We start from the raw sequence: 23,277 nt of genomic DNA, 5'->3' as shown, positions 1-23,277 counted from the left end.
TGAAGAATGTTGAATATACCATAGACTCCCAATAGAATGAATGTTTACTCATTCAGTCTTAGAAGAAATACAACCAAAATGTACCTTAGAAATTAGGATGGTGTCTTAGTCATCTAATGCTGCTATATCAGAAATACCACAGGAGGATGGCTTTAACAAAGAAAAATTTATTCTCTCACTGTCTAGTAGGCTACAAGTCCAAATTCAGTCGTCAGCTCCAGGGGAAGGCTTTCTCTGTCTGCTCTGGAGGAATGCCCTTGTCATCAATCTTCCCTTGGTCTGGGAGCATCTCAGTGCAGGAATCTCAGACCCAAAGGACATGCTCTGCTTCAGCACTCCTTTCTCGGTGGTATGAGGCCCCCATGTCTCTCTTCTCACTTTGCTCTTTTGTATCTCAAAAGAGATTCACTTAAGACACTACCTGATCTTATACATTTCATCAACATAACTTCTGCTAATCCATCTTATTACATCATAGTGATAGGGTGTACAACACTTAGCGAAACCACATCAGATCGTAAAATGATAGGCAATCATAGAATCACACAAGGTAATCATGACCTAGGCAAGTTGACAGATATTTTGGGGGGGGGACACAATTCAATCCATGACAGATGGTGAGACTTCAAATTGCTTACTTTGAACATGTCATCAGGAAAAACCAATTGCTAGAAAAAGGTACCATGTTTGGTAAAGTAGAGAGCCAACCAAAATGGGGGAAACCCTCAGTGAGACGGATTAACCCAATAGCTGCAACAATGGACCCAAAATACCAAAGATCATGAAGATGTTACAGGACATGGCAATCTTTCATTTTATGATGCATAAAGTCACCATAACTCGGAACCAACTTGATGGCAGCTAACAACAACTAGAATGCATATACTTTGACATCCTGCTTTGGTATCTGAAAAAAATATTTGTGTCCAGAAAGTATTTCTTGGATGAGTGAATGCAACTTGTGTAGATTAGATTATTAAAAAAAAAAATTATTATTATTAGTCACCAAATATTGACATTATTCCTGTGCTTGCCCCCACACACATAGACCTACACTGTCTCCATGGGAGGAGTATATTTCCTGACCCACTGACACTAGTCTTGGCCATGTTACTTGGTTAACGGAATGTGGATATGAGTGTGAGTGTGGTGTTTCCCAGCCTAGTCTGTAAGAGACTTCTCCTCTGAAAGCTTGAAGTTCTACCATGAGATGAACATGCCTCAAGTGTCTGCTGCCCCTTCAACTTGTCCAAGGAAATTAAGAGATGCATGGAAACAACCTGAACTCAAAACCTAGCTGATCTGTAGAGTTGCATGAAATACTTTTTATTATGTGTCACTAAGATTTTGTGGTTGTCTTTTATGCATCATTATTGTAGTAAAATTCTGACTAATATCCCAACCCAGTGCCTTCGAGTCGATTCCATGACTAATATAGGAACATGATATGGAAGCCAAATACAGACCTAATGGTATATGAAATATATGATTAATTCACTATACCTAGAAACAAGGGAGAGGGTTATCCTTGGTGCATCCTGAGTAGCGGGGTATTTCTCATCTCTTTCACGTCAGGATTTGCCATATGACTTGCTGGGCAAATGGAATATGAGTGAAGTGAAAGATTCCACATTCAAACAGAAGAATTAAGTGCCATTTACCTGGTTCCAGGCATATTCCTATGCATTTGCCATGATAGTGGCTAACATAAGAGCTGCTAACCACAAATGAAATTAGAAAAGATGATAATACAGAGCAGATTTGCACTTGACTCACACCCAAGGGGTATTATAAATGAGAAATATCCCCACATTTTAAGTCAATGAAACTTGTGGATTGTCAATCAACTAGGATAGAGTTCAAGCCCAGTTCTAAGGATATAACCTAACCATTTCACCAATAACAGTAATCCCATTTGTCGTGATTATTTCTGGAGCATGAATTAAACCAGATGTTGTCTAATTAGGTCAATTGTTTATTTATTCTAGAAGGGGTTCATGCACCTGTAATTATTATACAAGTTTGAACTCAGGTTTTTTTTTTAACCCAGTTCACACAAATTTTAACTGATTTAGTGATAATGCAAAAAAAGTGCTTTTGCTGATGATAATGGTGATGATATACACCCGTCCCAATCCATATGTATTTTATATAATTAATACTGACAGAAGCTTGGGTGAAACTTTGACTTGCTCTACAAACATGACTAGAAACCAGTGAGATATCACAGGTGTCTCCTATGAACAATAGGCATATTGGTTTTTACAGACCCTAAACCAAAGATGTCTCTATAATAGCTGACTTGAATATCATATTTTTAATACCATTAGGTGACCATTAATATATATATATTTATTAACTTTTATTGAGCTTCAAGTGAACGTTTACAAATCAAGTCAGTCTGTCACATATAAGTTTACATACATCTTACTCCGTACTCCCACTTGCTCTCCCCCTAATGAGTCAGTCCTTCCAGTCTCTCCTTTCGTGACAATTTTGCCAGCTTCCCACTCTCTCTATCCTCCCATCTCCCCTCCAGACATGAGATGCCAACACAATCTCAAGTGTCCACCTGATATAATTAGCTCACTCTTCATCAGCATCTCTCTCCCCAATACTATCTCTCTATGTTCATGTCTGATGAGTTGTCTTCAGGGATGGTTCCTGTCCTGTGCCAACAGAAGGTCTGGGGACCATGGCCGCCAGGATTCCTCTAGTCTCAGTCACACCATTAAGTATGGTCTTTTTATGCGAATTTGGGGTCTGCATCCCACTGATCTCCTGCTCCCTCAGGGGTTCTCTGTTGTGCTCCCTGTCAGGGCAGTCATCTATTGTGGCCGGGCACCAACTAATTCTTCTGGTCTCAGGATGATGTAGGTCTCTAGTTCATGTGGCCCTTTCTGTCTCTTGGGCTCTTAGTTGTCGTGTGACCTTGGTGTTCTTCATTCTCCTTTGCTCCAGGTGGGTTGAGAGCAATTGATGCACCTTAGATGGCCGCTTGTTAGCATTTAAGTCCCCAGACACCACATTTCAAAGTGGGATGCAGAATTTTTTCATAATAGAATTATTTTGCCTATTGACTTAGAAGTCCCCTTAAACCATGGTCCCCAAGCCCCCGCCCTTGCCCCGCTGACCTTTGAAGCAGTCATTTTATCCCAGAAACTTCTTTGCTTTTGGTCCAGTCCAATTGAGCTGACCTTGCATGTATTGAGTGTTGTCATTCCCTTCACCTAAAGCAGTTCTTACCTACTAATTAATCAGTAAAAAAAACCCTCTCCCTCCCTCCCTCCCCCCCTCCCCGTGAAATATTTCATAGTTTGGAGGAATCTGGAGGGCATTATGCTGAGTGAAATTAGTCAGTTGCAAAAGGACAAATATTGTATGAGACCACTATTATAAGAACTCAAGAAATAGTTTAAACAGAGAAGAAAATATTCTTTGATGGTTATGAGGTTGGGGAGAAAGGGAGGGAGAAGGATATTCGCAAATTAGATAGTAGACAAGAACTATTTTAGGTGAAGGGAAAGACAACATACAATAAAGGAGAGGTCAGCATAACTGGACTAAATCAAAAGCAGTTTCCTGAATAAACCAAATGCTCCAAAGGCCAGAGTAGCAGGGGCAGCAGTTGGGGGACCATGTTTTCAGAGGACATCTAGGTCAATTGACATAATAAAATCTATTAAGAAAACATTCTGCATCCCACTTTGGTGAGTGGCGTCTGCAGTCTTAAAAACACTATCAAGCGGCCATCTAAGATGCATCAATTGGTCTCAACCCACCTGGAGCAAAGGAGAATGAAGAACACCAAAGATACAAGGTAATTATGAGTCCAAAAGACAGAAATGGCCACGTAAATCCAAGACTACATCAGCCTGAGACTGGAAGAACTAGATGGTGCCCATCTACAACCGAAGACTGCCCCGACAGGGAACGAAACAGAGCATCCCTGACGGAGCACGAGAGCAGTGAGATGCAGACCTCAAAGTCCCGTAAAAAAATTAGACTTAATGATCTGACTGAGACTAGAGGAACCCTGGAGGTCATGGTCTCCAGACCTTCTGTTGGCCCAAGACTGGAACTATTCCCAAAGCCAACTCTTCAGACAGGGATTGGACTGGATTATAGGATAGAAAAAATAGTGGTGAGGAGTGACCTTCTGGTCTCAAGTGGACACATGAGACTATGTGGGCAGCTCCCGTTTGGAGGGGAGATGAGAAGGCAGAGGGGGACAGAAAGTGGCTGACTGGACACGGGGAATACAGGGTTGAGAGGAGTGTGCTTTCTCATTGGTGGGAGAGGAACTAGGAGTACATAGCAAGCTGTATACTAATTTTTGTATGAGAGACTGACTTGATTTGTAAAGTTTCACTTAAAGCACACACACAAAAGATGGAAAGAATACACAGAGTCACAGTACCAAAAGAAATGGTCAATTTTCAGTCGTTTCATGAGGTGGCATATGATCAAGAACTGGTAGTAGTGAAGCAAGAAGTCCAAGCTACACTGAAGGCACTGGCGAAAAACAAGGCTCCAGGAGCTGACAGAATACCCACTGAGTTGGTTCAACAAACAGATGCAGCACTGTAGATGCTCACTCCACTATGCAAAGAAATTTGGAAGCTAGCTACCTGGCCAACAGACTGCAGGAGACGCACGTTTGCGTCCATTCCAAAGAAAAGCGATCCAACAGAATGTGTAAGTTATCAAATGTAAATCATAGTATTAGTAAATATGGTAAACAAACAAACAAAGAAACTCTATTTTTCTACAGTGAATATGACATTCTATCCCCAGGAGATCCAGTGAGTTTATGATGTTGTTGTTAGGTGCTGTTGGGTCAGTTCCAACTCATAGCGGCCCTGTGTACAACAGAACGAAACAGTGCCCAGCCCTCGGCCTTTCTCACTGCGATGTTTGAGCCCACTGTTGCAGCCACCGTCTCAATCTGTCTCATTGAGGATCTTTGTCTTTTTCACTGACTGTCTACTTTACCAAGCACGATGTCTTTTTCCAGGGACCGATTCCTCCTGATAATATGTCCAGAGGACGTGAGACCAAGTCTTGCCACCCACCTTTCTAAGGAGCATTCTGGCTGTACTTCTTCCAAGACAGGTGTGTTCATTCTTCTAGCAGTCCATGGTATATTCATTATTCTTCACCAACAACATAATTCAAGTTTCAATTCTTTTGTCTTCCTTATTCATTGTCCAGCTTTAGCTGCATATGAGGCGATTGAAAATATCATGGCTTGGTTCAGGCACAACTTAGTCCTCAAAGTGACATCTTCAATTTTTAACACTTTAAAGAGGTCTTTTGTAGCAGATTTGTCCAATAAAATATGTCGTTTGATTTCTTGACGGCTGCTTCCATGGGTGTTGATTGTGGATCCAAGTAAAATGAAATCCTTGACAACTTCAGTATTTTCTCTGTTTATTGTTCCAGTTGTGAGGATTTTTGTTTTCTTTATGTTGAAGTGTAATCCATACTGAAGGCTGAAGTCTTTGATCCTCATCAGCAAGCGCTTCAAGTCTTCTTCATTTTCAGTAAGCAAGGTTGTGTCATCTGCATGTCTAGGCTGTTAATGAGTCTTCCTCTAATCCTGAGGCCCCTTCTTCTTCATATAATCCAGCTTCTTGGACTGTATGGATTATACGTTTTTTTAAAGACACTGAGTTTTTGGTAATTTACTATGGCAGCCCTAGAAAATGAATACAGAGCCCTTCACCAAGAACAAGTCAAGTTAGCACCAAAAATGCTCCTGTAAGGGTAGCCACGTAACATGAGACATGGCAGTTTTAAAAAGTATAAAGTAAAACTCTCAGCTTTGACAGACAAAGGGCTCCTCTAAGACTAAGTTCATTGCTGTTGAGTCGATTATATCTCATAGCGACCCTAAAGGACAGAGTAGAATTGACCCATAGGGCTTCCAAGGAGTGGCTGGTAGATTCGAACTGCTTGAATAAGTATTGTGAAAAAATACAACCCTGACACACAACTTTTCTGAGCTTAGTATTAAAACAAAACAAAACAAAACAAAGTCGCTATCGAGTGGATTCTCACTCATAGGGACCCTATAGGACAGAGTAGAGCTTCCCCACAGGGTTTCCAAGGAGCGACTGGTAGATTCAAACTGCAGACCTTTTGGTAGCACCCAAATGCATAATCATCGCACCACCAGTGGCTTTCAAATCAGCTATAGGCTGATGATCTCCAAATTCTTAGAACCCAGAAAACTACTCTACCTCAGAGTGGTATCCACAGCTGGGAACTGTTCTCCACACTTGGATGACCTCAGACATCCAAATCTAGCATGTCCAGAAAAAATCTTTTGGTCATTTTCTCAAGTTTGTTCCTCCATGGTTTTCCACATGGTAGAGAATAGCTCTGGTGACCATGCGCTCATGGTAGCCTGAATTCTAGAAGTCACCTTTGATTCTCCATTCCCCTCATCCCATACGTCTGATCCACCAGCAATTCTTGGCAGCTCAAGCTCCAAAGTACACCTCAAGCCTGCCCACTGTTCCCACCTGCACTACCACCATCACTCCTCACCCTGACCACTGCAGAAGCATCCTGACTGGTCCTCTGTATTTGCTGTCTTCAAGTTATCCTGGGCTACAGTTAATTCCTGGGACACATTTTTTCTCAAGACCATTGAACAATAGAAGGAGAAGGGCATTTAGTTGTATGCTACCTCCTCTGCTTGAGCTGCATGCCCCTCAGAAATCACTTTTCACTGTCCACTCTATAATGTCTCTTTTCCAATTTCCTGTCTTTGGCCGCACTGCTTTGATAGCGTGCATGCATGCGTGCTTCAGGGGTCATGTAGACAGCTGCTTGGAGGAATTTTTCTTAGTACAATCATGGTTGTGTGCCATCAAGAGATTCTGACTCATATCAACCCTGTACGACAGCTTAGAACTGCCTCACAAGGTTTCCTAGGTTGCAGTCTTTATGGCGCAGCCCTGGTGGCACCCGTGGTTAAGAGCTCGGCTGCTAACCAAAGGGTGGACAGTTCGAATCCACCAGTTGGTTCTTTGCAGAAAGACATGGCAGTCTGCTTCTGTAAAGACTTACAGTCTTAGAAACCCTATGGGGCAGTTCTGCTCTGCCCTATAGGGTCACTATGAGTCGGAATTGATTCAACAGCAACTGGTTTGGATTTTGTTTGGTTAGAATCTTTATGGGAGCCCATCTCCAGATCTTTTCAACCCTTGAGCTGGTGGGTTCCAACGGCCCACCTTTCAGTTAGCCAAGCACTTAACCGTTGCACCTCCAATACTTAACTCTGCACGCGAGAGGGCCCTCTCCTGACGTCTCCCGTCTCCTCACCCCGCACACCTTGGCGTTGTCCTTGCTTCTAGACCCCACCCTCCCCTCTGGAGGCCCAACCCCCCCACGCCCGCCCCACACCCGGGCCGCTGGGCGGGGCCGGCAGCCATGTTCCTCGCCGTCCAGCCAGTTACTCCCGGAAGCCCTGGGACGGGTGGTGAGGGGCCCGGGCCGGATGGCGCGCCTTAGAGAGGATGCTGTTCGTGCTGCTTTCCGTGCCGTGTTTTCTGAAAGGTATGAAACTCCGGCAGCTGGGTGGAGGGACCAGCTCCCAGACTGAACAAGCCTGGCCCCTCGAAGGTGTGGAGGGAAGGCGCCAGGAGGGCGGTTCCCAGTCCCAGCATCCCGTGGGCTCCAGAGGTTGGAGAGTCCGGACGTTGGGTTAGCAGCTGGCATCGACCCTTCCAGGGTACCCCGTCCCGAGTGATCCCCAGGGGCGGATGCGGCTCGGGGGCGGGCGGACGCAGCCACTCTAGGGGCTCCGAGAGGGAGCCTCTGGCCCGGGAGACTCAGCTGGTCTGCAAATTTGCATCCCCATGGATTTGCGGGGGGCGGGGGTGGGGGTCCAGCCGCGGGATCCAGCTGCGGAGTGCCCTCGGGCCTGGGGGCTTGAAGGGCTTGGGGAGAAAGGCTGTGTCCAGGGCTGCGCCCAGGTCCCTACTCTGCCCGGGGCGGGTTTGCGGGCCAAGCTGGGGGATGGGCGCCTGCCCCCCCGCCCCCCACCTGCTCCCTCTGCCAGAGGGGAAACCAAGGCCCAGAGTTCGCCCAGGGGTGGTGAGATTCCAGACTGAGGGCGGGGCACTCGCCCCCATTCGTCCTCCCACCCCCACCAGACTCCGTAGGGTGCCAGGGACAGGGGAGAGAGGGATCCCCCGCCCAAGGCCATGCTGCCCCTTATTGTTTTGGGCGCTGTGCCTGGGAGGCTGAGGCACCCCGCGCCCTCGCCCGCGCCCGGCTGGTCTACTCTCGGGGCTGGGGCGTCGGCGGGGCCCCGGCCCCACCGGGAAAGGAAGGGGTCCTGGGAATCTGTGGAGCAGCGTGGGGATCCTACTCCTTGTGGAAGCAGCAGCGATTCAGTGTCTGTTAACAGTGTGGATGCCGGGTCCCGCTCCCCCTCTGGGTGGCGGGGGTGGGGGTAGCAGGAAGGGGTCCTGAGCAACCAGGTCGTTTGTTAACTTAAACATTTGTGCGGCGCTGTGTACCAGTCGCTGTGGATGCGGTCTCTGGTGCTGAGGGGATTTGAGGGTTCCTCACACTGGCGGGATTTGGAGCCTCTACCCTGGTGGCAGTGGGTTCAGTGGGTTACCCTGGTGGCGTAGTGGTTAAGTGCTAAGGCTGCTAGCCAAAAGATTGGCCATTTGAATCCACCAGGCACTCCTTGGAAACTCTGTGGGGCAGTTCTACTCTGTCCTATAGGGTCGCTATGAGTCAGAATTGACTCGAAGGCAACGTGTTTTTTTTTTTTTTTTAGGTTGGAGGAGATTAGGTGTCTCTCGGGCTGACATTTGAAGGTCTGGAGCTGGCCGTTTATGAGGGTTTATAAGGGTTTTAAGCGCTCCGGCCATGGGCGCCAACCCGATCTTCCAGCCCCTGCGGACGGACTGCCCCCCCCCCGCCCTGGGGGGATTGGCTGCTCTGGGACCCCGAGCCCAGAGGACAGTGAGAAGCTGACAAACGTGAGTGATGCCCTGCAGGCTCCAGTAGGAGGGGCAGCCCTGCTCACATGGTCTCAATACGGGCAGTCGGCTTCGTGCTTGGGGGGTGGTTTCCGGATGTTCACTCGTGTCCCCCCACCCCGTGCAGGGCGACAACTCTCCTCTGGACGGGGCCCTAGTAGAGGCCTGCAGGGCATCAGGGTGTGGAGGGGCAGAGCTTGGGTGGGGAGGGTGCGGCCCTGCAGGTTCCTGTACATGACCACGGCAGGGGGGTGCGGGTCGTGAAGGCTGGGCCTGGTCGAGGACCCACTAGGTCTCACAGAAGGAGTGGGTTAGGATAATAACAGCATTAATGGGAGTATTGAGAGAGCGCCCTGGGGCGTTGGGTCCCTCGGGAAGAAAAGCTTCTGCTATCGCCACTGGAGCGGTACCCAGGTTGGTGCCGGCTTAGGTCCAGGAGGTTCCCATGCACGGAGGGCCTGGTGGGCAGAACAGAACCGGCGGTGCGCGCGCCCTCTCGCGGCCTTGCGCCAAATCGCTGAAGTTCAGTGTCAGGTGATTCTAAGCCATGGTTTTGGAACTGAATAGTGAAGCAGAGCAAAGAAATGATGCAGTGCCTTGATGGGCCCGGTGGAGACAACAAGAAGCAAAGCACAGCTCAAACTTCAAAATTCCACTGAGTGTTAGTACGATTTGGAGGGAGAAAATAGACGGAGAGTCGAGAGGCCCATAGATGCAGAAGGGTTGGAGGATTAGGGTTAGGGGTTAGGGTTTGGTGTTAAGGGTCCAGGTTTGGGGGTTAGAGGTTTGGGAGTCAGGTTTAGGGGTATAGGTTTTAGGTGGTTGGGGGTTGGGGTTAGGGCTGGGGTTACTAGGCTCGGGCACAAGTGGTTTAGGGTTAGGGTTAGAGTGAGGCTGAGGTTGATTCCCAGTCTTGTGTACCGTCTCTTCCTTCACCAGAGTTACCACATATCTGTCGTTTGGTTGGAAACCCTGATGGCGTAGTGGTTAAGAGCCACCGGTGCTAACCAAAGGCCTGCAGTTCAAATCCACCAGGTGCTCCTTGGAAACTCTATGGGGCAGTTCTAATCTGTCCTATAGGGTCTCTATGAGCTGGAATCAACTCGACGGCAGTGGGTTTGGTTTTTTTGGTTATTGTTTAGTTGACTTTTCTCTACCCACTCTTCGTCTCCCTGGTGAACATCAAAGATTGTTTCTGTGCGTAAATGTTTTCATGATAGTGGTCACTTACTGTATATGTCGTTTTGTGATTGACTTAGTATGATGCGCTCCAGATTCATCCATGGTGTGAGATGTTTCGGAGATTCATCATTGGTCTTTATTGTCGTGTAGTGTTCCACTGTGTGTATGTACCGTAGTTTGTTTATCCGTTCCTCTGTGGATGAGCACTTAGGTTGTTTCCATCTTTTTGCTACTGTGAATAATGTTGCAGTGAACACGGGTGTGCATATGTCTATTCCTGTGACTGCTCATGGAAACCCTGGTGGCTAGTGGTTAAGTGCTATGGCTGCTAACAAAAAGGGTTAGGGTTTGGGCTTAGGGATGTTAGGGTTAGGGTTGTTAGAGTTAAAGTCCTTAGGGTTTGGGGTTAGGGGTTGGGGTTTGGGGGTTAGAGTTTAGGGTTGGGTTTTTTGGTTAGGGTTTTTGGGTTGGGGTTAGGTGTTAGGTTTAGGGTTTGAGGTTAGAGTTTGGAGTTACAGGTTAGGTGTTAGGGGTTGCAGTTTGGGGTTTAGGGTTTTGGGGGTTTAGGGTTTTGTGGTTTAGTCATTAGGGTTTCGGTTAGGTTTTAGGGATTTAGGTTTAGGCTTGGGGTTGGGTTTGTTTGGGATTTGTGGTTTGGGGTTAGAGGGTTGGGGTTAGAGGGTGGGTGTTAGAGGGTTGGGGTTTAGAGTTTGGGGGTTAGAGATTGAGGGAGTCAGGGTGAGGGGTTAGAGGGTGAGGGGGTTAGAGGTTGAGAAGATTATAGAGTGAGGGAGTGAGAAGGTGAGGGTGTGAGGGGGTGAAGGTTAGGGTTTAGGGTTAGAGGGTTTAGGCTTAGGGTTCAGAGGCTTAGGGTTGGGGGTTAGGGTTTTTGGGTTCAGAGGTTGGGGTTGGTGTTGTGGTTAGGGTTAGAGGGTTAGGGTTAGAGGGTTAGGGGTATAGTTTAGAGGTTTAGGGTTATTGGTTAGGGCTAGGGTTTAGGGGTTCAGGTTTAGGGGTTTGGGATGGGTTTGGGGTAAGGTTTTAGAGTTTAGGGTTAGAGGGTTAGGTTTAGGGCTTAGGGCTTAGAGTTTAGGGTTTTAGGACTTAGGGTTTAGGGCTTAGAGCCTAGGGTTTAGGCCTTAGGGTTTAGGGTTTAAGGCTTAGAGTGAGGGTTAGGGCTGGGAGCTGGGGTTAGGGTGTAGGTTTTAGGGTTTAGAGTTAGGGTATTAGGGTTAGAGGGTTAGATGACTTAGGCTTTAAGTTAGGGTTTAGGGGTTAGTGGTTGGGGTTAAGGGTGTTAGTGTTTAGGGTTTTGGCATTTAGGATGTTAGGGTTAAATGTGTTAGGGCTAAGGGTGTTAGGGTTTCGCGTGTTAGGGTTTCGCGTGTTATGGTTTAGGGTTTAGGGTTGTGTTTTAGGGTTAGGCTTAGGCTCATTCTTAGGTTTAGGGCTAGGGATTTGAGGTTTAGTGTTTGGGGTTGGGTTTGGGGGTTGGGGTTAGAGGGTTAGAGTTAGAGGGTTAGGGTTTTGGGTTAGGGTTTCATGTTAGCGTTAGAGGGTTAGGGTTGGAGGGTTAGGGCTAGAGTAGTTAGGGTTAGGGTTGTTAGGGTTAGGGTCGTTAGGGTTAGGGTGATTAGGGTTTAGGGTTAGGTGTTAGGGTTTAGGGCTTACGGTTAGGTTTTGGGTTTGGGCTTTGGGGCTTGAGGTTTGGGTTTAGGGTTTTGGGCTTAGAGTATAGGGTTTAGTGTGTATGGTTTTTGTGTGTAGTGTTTTGGGGTGTAGGTGTTTAGACTGTAGGGTTTAGGGTATATGGTTACGGTTTGGGTTAGGGTTAGAGTTCAGGGCCTTGGTGGTTAGGACCTAAAGGCTTAGGGTCTTAGGGGCTTTGGGGCTCAGGGCTTAGGGGCTAGAGTTAGAGGGCTAAGGCCAGAGGGCCAGAGGGCCCGAGGGCCAGGGTTATGGTTTGATTCCTGGCTGACAGTTTTTTTCCTTCAATATTTTATATAAGTCATCCCATTGCCTTCTTGCCTCCATGATTTCTGCTGAGTAGTCCAAGTTTATTATTATTTACTTTCCTTTGTTGGTGACTTCTTTTATCCCTAGCCTCTCTTAAAATTCTCTTTATATTTGATTTTGGCAAGTTTGATTATTATATGTCTTGGTCACTTTCTTTTGAGATCTACCGTATGTGGAATTCGATGAGCATCTTTCATGATATCAGGGAAGTTTTCTGCCAACAAATCTTCAACAGTTCCCTCTGTATTTTCTGTTAGCCCTCCCTGTTCTGGTACTGAAATCACTCATAGTTATTTCTCTTGATAAAGTCCCACATGATTCTTCAGATTTCTTCATTTTTTAAATTCTTTTATCTGATTTCTCTTCAAATATATTGGTCCCAAGTGTTTTATCTTCAATCTCAGTAATTCTGCCTTCCCGTTCTTCAATTGTGCTCTTCTTACTTTCTGTTGAGTTTTCTATCTCTGTAATTTTATTGTTTATCTTCTGAATTTCTGATTGCAGTCTCTCTATGGTTTCTTGCAGCCTATTAAATTTTTAATTATGTTCTTGAGTAACCTTTTTAATTTCTTCGGCTGCTTTATCTGTGCGTTTCATGGCTTGTTCTGCATTTTGCCTCATTTCCTTCCTGATGTCTTTAAGAGTTCTGTATATTAATCTTTTGTATTCTGCATCTGGTAATTCCAGGATTGCACCTTCATCCAGAAGATTGCTTGAGTCTTTGTTCTGAGAGCTTGTTGAAGCAATCATGGGTCAGCTTTTTTTTTATTTTAATAATTTTTGTTGTGTTTTACGTGAAAGTTTACAAATCAAGCCAGTCTCTCACATGAAAACTTATACACAACTACTTACATATTCCCAATTACTTTCCCCCCAATGGGAGAGCCCACTCCCTCCTTCCACTCTTTCTTTTCGTGACCGTTTTGCCAGTTTCTAAGGCCCTCTACCCACCCATCTCCCTTCCAGGCAGGAGATACCAACATTGTCTCAAGTGTCCACCCAAACCAAGTAGCTCACACCTCACCAGCATCCCTCTCCAACCCATTGTCTAGTCCAATCCATGTCTGGTGAACTGGCTTTGGGGATGGTTCCCGTAGTGGATAAATGAAAGGTGTGGGGGCCATGATCACTAGAGTCCTTCCAGTCTCAGTCAGACCATTAAGTCTGGTCTTTTTATGAGAATTTGGGGTCTGCATCCCACTGTTCTCCTGCTCCCTCAAGGGATCTCTGTTATGTTCCCTGTCAGGGCAGTCATTGGTTGTGGCCCGGCACTATCTAGTTCTTCTGGTCTCAGGATGATGTAGTCTCTAGTTCATGTAGTCCTTTCTGTCTCTTGGGCTCGTTATTATCTTATGTTCTTGGTGTTCTGCATTCTCCCTTGATCCAGGTGGGTTGAGAATCATTGATGCATCTGAGATGGCCGCTTGTTAGCATTTAAGACCCGAGACGCCACATTTCAAAGTGGGATGCAGAATGTTTTCTTAATAGATTTTATTATGCCAGTTGACTTAGATGTCGCCTGAAAACATGGTTCCCAAACATCTGCCCCTGCTTTGCTGACCTTTGAAGCGTTAGGAAACTGCTTTGGTTTAGTCCAGTTGTGCTGACCTCCACTGTGTTGAGTGTTGTCCTTCCATTCACCCATAATAGTTCTTGTCTATCTCTTTAGTAAATACCCCTCTCCTACCCCCCTCCCTCCCCCTCTCATAACAACAAAGGAATATGTTCTTCTCAGTTTAAACTATTTCTCAAGATCTTATAATAGTGGTCTTATACACTATTTGACCTTTTGCAACTAATTTCACTCAGCATAATGCCTTCCAGGTTTCTCCATGTTATGAAGTATTTCACAGATTCATCACTGTTCTTTATCAATGTGTAGTATTCCATTGTGTGAATATACTATAATTTATCCATTCATCCATTGATGGGCACCTTGGTTGGTTCCATCTTTTTGCTATTGTAAACAGTGCTGCAATAAACATAGATGTGCATATATCTATTTGTGTAAAGGCTCTTATTTCTCTAGGATATATTCCGAGGAGCGGGATTGCTGGGTTGTATGGTAGTTCTATTTCTAGCTTTTTAAGGAAGCACCAAATTGATTTCCAAAGTAGTTGTATACCATTTTACATTCCCACCAGCAGTGTATAAGTGTTCCAGTCTCTCCACAGCCTCTCCAACATTTATTATTTTGTGTGTTTTGGATTAATGCCAGTCTTGTTGGAGTGAGATGGAATCTCATTGTAGTTTTGATTTGCGTTTCTCTAATGTCTAATGATCGAGAGCATTTCCTCATATATCTGTTAGCCGCCTGAATGACTTCTTTAGTGAAGTGCCTGTTCATATCCTTTGCCCATTTTTTAATTGGGTTGTTTGTCTTTTTGTGGTTGAGTTTTAGCAGAGTCATGTAGATTTTATAGATCAGGCGCCAGGCGGAGATGTCTTATCTGAAAACTTTTTCCCAGTCTGTAGGTGGTCTTTTTACTCTTTTGGTGAAGTCTTTAGATGAGCATAGGTGTTTGATTTTTAGGAGCTCCCAGTTATCTGGTTTCTCTTCGTCATTTTTAGTAATGTTTTGTATTCTGTTTATGCCATGTATTAGGTCTACTAATGTCCCTATTTTTTCTTCCATGATCTTTATTGTTTTAGATTTTATGTTTAGGTCTTTGATCCATCTGGAGTTAGTTTTTGTGCATGGTGTGTGGTATGGGTCCTGTTTCATTTTTTGCAGATGGATATACAGTTACGCCAGCACCTTTTGTTAAAAAGACTGTCTTCTCCCCAATTAACTGACACTGGGCCTTTGTCAAATATCAGCTGCTCATATGTGGATGGATTTATATCTGGATTCTCAATTCTGTTCCATTGGTCTATGTGTCTGTTGTTGTACCAGTATCAGGCTGTTTTGACTACTGTGGCAGTATAATTGGTTCTAATATCAGGCAGAGTGAGTCCTCTCACTTTGTTCTTTTTTAGTAATGCTTTACTTATCCACGACTTTTTTCCCTTCCATATGAAGTTGGTGATTTGTTTGTCCATCTTTTTAAAAAATGTCATTGGAATTTGGATCGGAAGTGCATTGTATCTATAGATGGCTTTTAGTAGAATGGACAATTTTACAATGTTGTCTTCCTATCCATGAGCAAGGTATGTTTTTCCAATTACGTAGGTTTCTTTTGTTTTTTTGCAGTAGTACCTTGTAGTTTTCTTGGTATAGCGGTTTTGGTTTTTGGTGAGGTTTATTCCTAAGTATTTTATCTTCTTGGGGGCTGCTCTGAATGGTATTCATTTGATGATTTCCTCTTCAATGTTCTTTTTGTTGATATAGAGGAATCAACTGATTTTGTACGTTTATACTGTAACCTGAAACTCTGCTGAACCCTTCTATTAGTTTTAATAATTTTCTTGAGGATTCCTTAGGGTTTTCTGTGTATAAGATAATGTCGTTGGAAAATAGAGATAATTTTACTTTTTTCCTTACCAATCTGGATGCCCTTTATTTCTTTGTCTAGCCCAGTTGCTCTGGCTAGGACCTCTAGCACAATGTTGAATAAGAGCGGTGATAAAGGGGATTCTGGTCTGTTTCCCCTTCTCAAGGGAAATGCTTTCAGGCTCTCCATTTAGGATGATGCTGGGTATTGGCTTTGTACTAATACCCTTTATTATGTTGAGGAATTTTCCTTCTATTCCTATTTTGCTGAGAGTTTTTATCATGAGTGGGTGTTGGACTTTGTCAAATGCCTTTTCTGTATCAATTGATAAAATTATTTGGTTCTTGTCTTTTTTTATGTGGTGGATTACATTAATTGTTTTTCTAATATTGAACCAACCTTGCATACCTGGTATAAATCCCACTTGGTGATGGTGGATTATTTTTTTGATACGTTGTTGAATTCTATTGGCTAGAATTTTGTTGAGGATTTTTGCATCTATGTTCATGAGGGATATAGGTCTGTAATTTTCTTTCTTTGTGTTGTCTTTAGCTGGTTTTGGTATCAGGGTTATGCTGGCTTCAGAGAAGGAGTTAGGTAGTATTCCGTCCTTTTCCATGCTTTGAAATACCTTCGGTAGTAGTAGTAAGTCTTCCCTGAAAGTTTGGTAGAACTTTGCAGTGAAGCCGTCAGGTCCAGAGCTTTTTTTGGTTGGGAGTGTTTTGATTACCTTTTCAATCTCTTTTTTTGTTATCGGTCTATTTAGTTGTTCTACTTCAGTGTGTGTTAGTTTAGGTAGGCAGTGTGTTTCTAGGAATTCATCCATTTTTTCTAGGTTTTCAAATTTGTTAGAGTACAATTTTTTGTAGTAATTTGATATGATTGTTTTAATTTCAGTTGCATGTGTTGTGATATGGCCCATCCCATTTCTTATTCGGGTTATTGGTTTCTTTTCCTGTATTTCTTTAGTCAGTCTGGCCAGTGTTTTATCAATTTTGTTAATTTTTTTCAAAGAAGCAGTTTTTGGCCTTGTTAACTCTTTCATTTGTTTTTCTGTTCTCTAATTCATTTAATTTTGCTGTAGTTTTTATTTTTTGCTTTCTTCTGGTGCCTGACAGTTTCTTTTGTTGCTCTCTTTCTGTTTGTTCAAGTTGTAGGAACGGTTCTTTCATTTTGGCTCTTCTTTAATATGTGTGCCTTTATTGATATAAATTGACCTCTGAGCACTGCTTTCACCATGTCCCAAAGGTTTTCATAGGAAGTGTTTTCAGTCTCGTTGAATTCTGTGAATTTCTTTATTCCCTCCTTAAGGTCTTCCATAACCCAGTCTTTTTTGAGCAGGGTATTGTGCAGTTTCCAAGCATTTGATTTCTTTTCCCTGGTTTTTCTGTTATTGATTTTTACTTTTACGGTCTTTTGTTCAGAGAAGATGTTTTGTAATATTTCAGTGTTTTGCATTCTGCAAAGGCTTGTTTTATGACCTAATATGTGATCTATTCTAGAGAATGTTTCATGTGCACTAAAAAAAAAATTATACTTTGCAGCTGTTGGGTGGAGTGTTCTGTATAAGTCTATGAAGTGAAGTTGTTTAATTGTAACAATTAGATCTTCTGTGTCTCTATTGAGCTTCTGACTGCATTTCCTACCCTTCACCGAGAGTGTTGTGTTGAAGTCTCCTACCATAATTGTGGAGGTGTCTATCTCACTTTTTAATTCTGTTAACGTTTGTTTTATGAATGTTGTGGCTCTATCATTGGGTGCATAAATATTTAATATAGTTGTATCTTCCTGGTAAATTGTCCCTTTAATCATTACGTAGTGTCCTTCTTTATCCTTTGTGGTGGATTTAACTTTAAAGTCTGTTTTGTTGGAAATAAATATTGCCTCTCCTGCTCTTTTTTGATTGTTGTTTGCTTGATATATTTTTATCCGTCCTTTCAGTTTTAGTTTATTTGTGTCTCTAAGTCTAAGGTGTGTCTCTTTTATGCAGCATACAGACTGATAGTGTTTTTTTATCCAGTCTGCAACTTTCTGTCTCTTTATTGGTGAATTTAGTCCGTTTACATAAGTGTAATTATAGATAAGTATGAGTTTAGCGCTGTCATTTTGATGCCTGTTTTTGACAATTTCATTTTTCCATTTACTTTTTTGTGTTGAGTTTTCTTTGTAGAATGTGTGTTCCTCCCTTTCATAGTAGTTGAATTTATTTTGCTGAGTCGTTATGTTTATCTTGGTTTTTATTTTGAAGTATGGAATTGTTAGACCTCATTGTGGTTACCTTAATATTTACCCCAGTTTGACTAAGTAAAAACCTAACTTGTTTCACCCTATATCACCTTGGTTTCCTCTGCATATGTAAGATCTATGCCTCCTGTATTTAGTCCCTCTTTTTTGACTGTTGTAATCTTTTACATAATGACATCAATGATTTCCTGTTTTGAGTAATTTTTTTTTAATTAATCTTATTTTGTTTTTGTGATTTCCCTATCTGAGTTGATATTAGGATGTTTTGTTCTGTGACCTTGTGTTGGTATCTGATATTATTGATTTTCTGACCAAAGAATTTCCTTTAGTAATTCTTGCAGTTTTGGTTCGTTTTTTGCAAATTCTCTAAGCTTGTGTTTATCTGTAAATATCTTAATTTCACCTTCATGTTTTAGAGTTTTGCTGGATGTATGATTGTTGGCTGACAGTTTTTCCTCTTTGAGTGCTCTATATATGTCATCCCATTGCCTTCTTGGCTGCATGGTTTCTGCCGAGTAGTGCAAACTTATTGATTCTCCTTTGTAGGTAACTTTTCGTTTATCCTTGGGTGCATTTAAAATTTTCTCTTTATCTTTGGTTTTGGTATGTCTTGGTGATTTTCTTTTGGGATCTATCTTGTATGAGGTTCGATGAGCATCTTGGGTAGATACCTTTTCATCTTTCACGATGCCAGGGAATGTTTCTGCCATCAGATCTTCCACTATTCTCTCTGTATTTTCTGTTATCCCTCCCTCTTCCGGAACTCCAATCACACGCAAATTATTCTTGAGAGAGTCCCCCATGATTCTTAGGGTTTCTTCATAGTTTTAAATTCTATTTGATTTTTCTTCAACTATATTTGTGTCAGTTGCCTTATCCTCCAGCTCCCCCACTCTGCATTCCAGTTCCTCGAGTCTGCTCCTCTGACTTCCTATTGAGTTGTCTGATTCTGTGACTTTATTGTTAATCTTTTGGATTTCTGAATGCTATCTCTCTATGGATTCTTACAGCTTATTAATTTTTTTACTATGTTCTTGAATAATCTTTTGGATTTCTTCAACTGCTTTATCCGTGTATGCCTTGGTTTTTTTGTAGATTGCCTTATTTCATTTGTGAGGTCATTCCTGATGTCTTGAAGCATTCTGTATACAATTTTTTTATATTCTACATTTGGCAATTCTAGGAATGTATCTACATCCGGGAATGATTTTGATTCTTTGATTTGGGGGTTTGTAGAATCAATCATGGTCTGCTTCTTCATGTGATTTGATGTCGACTGCTGTCTCTGAGCCATCTATAAGATTTTGTAATATTTTCTTTTATATTTGCTCACTGAGTCTTATCTTGTTGTTTTGTTTTGTTACAATACACCCAGATGGGCTACTAGATTGTGGTATCGTGATTGCTGTAGCTTTTGAATCACTTACATCCTATTACCAGCTTGCCTGAGCTGTTACCAGGTATATAAGTGTATGAGCCCATTCACTATTCTTGAATAGAATCAGCTCAGGTGTCCTGATAGCTGGTCCCCTAGTGTGTGGTGTAGGCTCTCACCTATTATCTTAGAGGAGTAGTGGTGATGGTTGTATGTGCCAGTTTCTATTAGTGGTAGGGGGTCACATTTCGAGGAGGGCAGGATGCTGACAGCCTTCCTTCAAGTGTCAGTGAGGTAGGTGTGGCTCTATTCTCTAGAGTGCTCTGGTGGGTGAGCTCTGCAGCTGTATCTTAGGCACCCAATACTTGGGTAGACGTCACTATTCTCAGACTCCTCTAGCAGGTGGCTAGGTGGTGTGGGTGGAGTTTCAGCCCTCTTTTCGCTGGTGTGGACCAGTGAGGGCTCTGTTTAATAGGTACAGAGGTATCTGACCTCCAAAACTTGCCTTTCCACTGCTGAGCTAAAACAATTATGGTCAGATCTCTATCAGAATTACCTTTGCATTATAATAGCCACCTAGTTACCTGTAGGGTGAAAGCCAAAGACTATGGGTCTGTTAATGCCTGGATGGAGCTGATTCTGTATTGTTAATTGCAGTTTAGGGAAGTCAGGGAAGGATTTTTTCTTTGATTGTTAAATGGTACTTTTCTCAGGCCAGGAGAATGGGTTAGAAAAGAAAGAAGAAAAAAAAAATCGAGCAGTGCACTTCACTCTCTGGCACAGGGAATTCCAGTCTTAATGAAGCTGGCTGGGGCAATGAGGGGTGGAATCAGATATATAGAAGAGAGTAACCTGGCAAAATATACAAAGTTACTTATGTTGTTTGGTGAGGACTGTTTTTTCTGAGATTCCAGAGCGTTGTGTAGCTTGCGTGTGCTGGCTGTATCCCTGCTGAGACTGTCCCAGAGGGTTAGGGTTGCGTCCATGCTCACACCATCTCAGGAAGCCACAATCAGCTCCCCCACACTTTGTCCAACACCCAGCACCAAGGTTTCCTTTCTGGGGCGCTGCACTCCAGGCTCCAAAACCAGTTGCTGCTTCCCCGTGGTTTTTCATTTCCCTGCCAGCCGCGTCTGTGTGGAGCCTGCGTGTGCTGCCTGGGTCCCCTCTGAGGTTGGTCCTGAGGTTAGGCCTACATCCGTGCTTCCCTGTCTCAGTAAGCCACAATCAGCCCCACCACTCTGACACCAGGAAACCGTGAGGGCTCAAGGCTGTGGCGTGGGACACTGGCTCCGGAAGCGGTCGCTGCTGCAGTGTGGCTTTTCACTCCCCTGTCACTCAGGTCAACTCCTTAGTTCTGTGTTTGATGGTCAGGGTTTGTAGATTGTCCTTTATGTAATTGATTCACTTGTTTTTTCGAGTCTTTGTCTCAAGAGGGATAAGCGGAAGCTTCTACCTAGTCAGCCATCTTGGTCCTGCCCCCGTGTCTGCCTCTTTATGTGATTTGATATTGACTGTTGTCTCTGAGCCATCTATAAGTTATTGTATTAGTTTATTTTATGCTTGCTTTTTGTATCCTAGCTTCTTGCTTTGTTTAGTTTTGGTATACCCAAATAAGCTGCTTGAGTGCGTTAGGTTGATTATTTTCACTTTTGAAGCTCTAATGTACTATCACCAGATGGCTAGCACTGTTACCAGATATATGAGCCTAGGAGTTCATTTATTTTTCTTGTATGGATTCAACTCAGGTGCCCAGGTAGTTGGTCATAAAGTGTGTGGTACAGGCTCTGTCCTACAGTCTTAGAGGGGCAGGGGTTATTGGTGTAGGCAGAAGTATCTGGCTGCAGTAGGGGGTCAGGCTCTGATCAAGGCAGGGGTCTGACAGCTGTCCTCTGAGTGTCTGTGAGGAAAGTGCATCCCTGTTCTGTAGAGCACACGGGTGGGTTCTGCAGAAGGGCAGTGGGTACCCAATGCTTTTGGTTGTAAGTTCTGGGCGGTACTACTTATCCTTGGAACCCTATCACAGGTGGCTAGGTATTGTGGGTGGAGCCACCAGTCCTTAGGCCCCTGATGTGGGTAGGTGAAGACCCTGTTTAATAGGCAAAGCAGTGTCAAACATCAAACACCCATCTTTCCACCGTCCAGCTGAAACCATTGCAGTCTGGCAACAAGGGCCTATTCTCCTGAAATGGGCCCACACAGGTCCATGCTGGGGTGAAAGATATTCAAAGCCCATGGACCGTTTGTGCCTGAACAAGAGCTACTTCTGTCCTGAGCTCCCCAGCTTAATTGAGATGGCAGATTATCTTTCCCCCAGTTGTGAACTTATATCTTCTTCAAGGACGGAAGAATGGCTCAGAGTGCTACCGGGGCCTATCTCAGGCCCAGGGAAGTTGACAGCCACTGAAGCCGGCTTGGGGGCTGGGGGCGTGGTAAAATAAACACAAGTAATTAGCTTTTGCCGAGAGTGCCGTTCTTCTCTTGTTCTGCAGGTGTGAGTAGTCTGTGCAACTTGCTGTCTTTCCCTGAGTGAAGCGCCTCTGGAACGCTACTGCCAGCCTCACTGCAGTCGCTCCAGGGAATGGTGCCTGAGGGTTCCTGGCAATTCAGGTCCAGTAACTCCTCTCCACTTCTGAATAGTCTCTCCCTCCCTCTGCCGTTGAGTCCATTTTCTAACTTTGCCTTTGATGTTCAGGGTTCCTAGCTTGTCATAAATATAATCGCTTCACTTGTTTTTTTGGGTCTTTTTTGTAAGAGGGATCACTGGCAGCGTCTCACTAGTCTGCCATCTTGGCCTCGCCTCTCTAATATAATCAACAATTTTTTTAAAAAAGAAAGAAAAGAGTGAAACCTGTAGAAACAACAAATAACAGAATGAGATCCACAGAAAAACTAGATATTTGAACTATCAGACAAAAACAGTGAAATAACTCTATTATGTTCAAAGAAATAAAGGCAAGACTTAGAAATTTGGCAAAAAACTAGAAACTACGAAAAAGATAAACTTAGAAAGTCAACTGAAAACTACAGCTGAAGTTAAAATCTTAATGTATGTATATAACAGCAGATTACAAATGCTGAAGAGAGATTTAGTGAACTGGAAGACATGTTGGAAGAAAATAGAGGCATAGACAAAAGGAAAAATATATATAATATAAAAAGGAATAAGATACAGAGAATACAATGAGAATATCTAGCATAAAATACTTTAAGAAGGAAGAAAAAGAATGAGGCAGAAAAACTGAGATCATTGCTGAGAATTTTCCTCAAATGATTAAAGATATCAAGTCATGGATTCTAGAAGACTTACAAAACCCAAACCAAAAAAAAAAGAACAAAGCCACTGCTGTCAAGTCGATTCTGACTCAAAGCGACCCTATAGGACAGAGTAGAACTGCCCCGTAGAGTTTCCAAGGAGCGCCTGGTGGATTCGAACTGCTGACCTTTTGCTTAGCAGTCGTAACGCTTAACCACTACGCCACCAGGGTTTCCTTATAAGACCCATGTAGGGTAAATACAAAGAAATTCATAGTAGGACTGCTGAAGCTAAAGACAAAAAACCCCACAAAAAGCAAATAATTGAACACTACTAAAAGATTATCTTTAAAGGACAAAGAAACTGACCGATGACTTCTGTACAGAAATAGTGAAAACCGTAAGACAATAAGATGGTATATTTAAATTATAGAGAGAAAATCCATGGCAACCCAGAACTCTATGCTGAGGAAAAACATCCTTCATGAACGAGCAAAGACCTTTTGTTTTCAGACAAACAAAACCTAGATAAGTTAACATCAGCATGCCCACATTAAAGAAAATTCCAAAGGTATTCTTCAAGCAGAAAGAAAATAGGGTGAAAGGCTTAAGATGCAAGAAGGAATGAAAGTTAATGAAATGGGTAAAAATAGAGGATTACTGACTGCATAACATAATAAGAATAGACTTTATTGGGTTTAAAATATGTAAGAAATTAAAATGTGTGATAGCGACAGCATTTTGACTTTTATGGCTTTAT

General features: G+C 43.4%; 1 long non-coding RNA gene across 2 annotated transcripts in view; it reads left to right on the top strand.

Annotated features, from left to right (window-relative positions):
- LOC135229851 (uncharacterized) overlaps positions 1–23,277 on the top strand; it is a 191,218-nt gene that overhangs the window by 125,503 nt on the left and 42,438 nt on the right. Inside the window, exon 1 of one of the 2 annotated variants that reach the window (XR_010320516.1) lies at positions 8,111–9,011. The exons of the other annotated variant lie outside the window; for it this stretch is intronic. This is a non-coding gene — a long non-coding RNA (uncharacterized LOC135229851). Of the gene's footprint in view, positions 1–8,110; positions 9,012–23,277 lie in introns of those variants that run through there. 2 annotated transcript variants of the gene reach the window in all.

This window comes from Loxodonta africana, unplaced genomic scaffold (genome assembly GCF_030014295.1).
Source record: "Loxodonta africana isolate mLoxAfr1 unplaced genomic scaffold, mLoxAfr1.hap2 scaffold_57, whole genome shotgun sequence".
In the NCBI taxonomy this organism is placed as follows: Eukaryota; Metazoa; Chordata; class Mammalia; order Proboscidea; family Elephantidae; genus Loxodonta; species Loxodonta africana.
The sequence above is the reverse complement of the archived record's forward strand: the minus strand, read 5'-3'. Positions and strand labels throughout refer to the sequence as shown.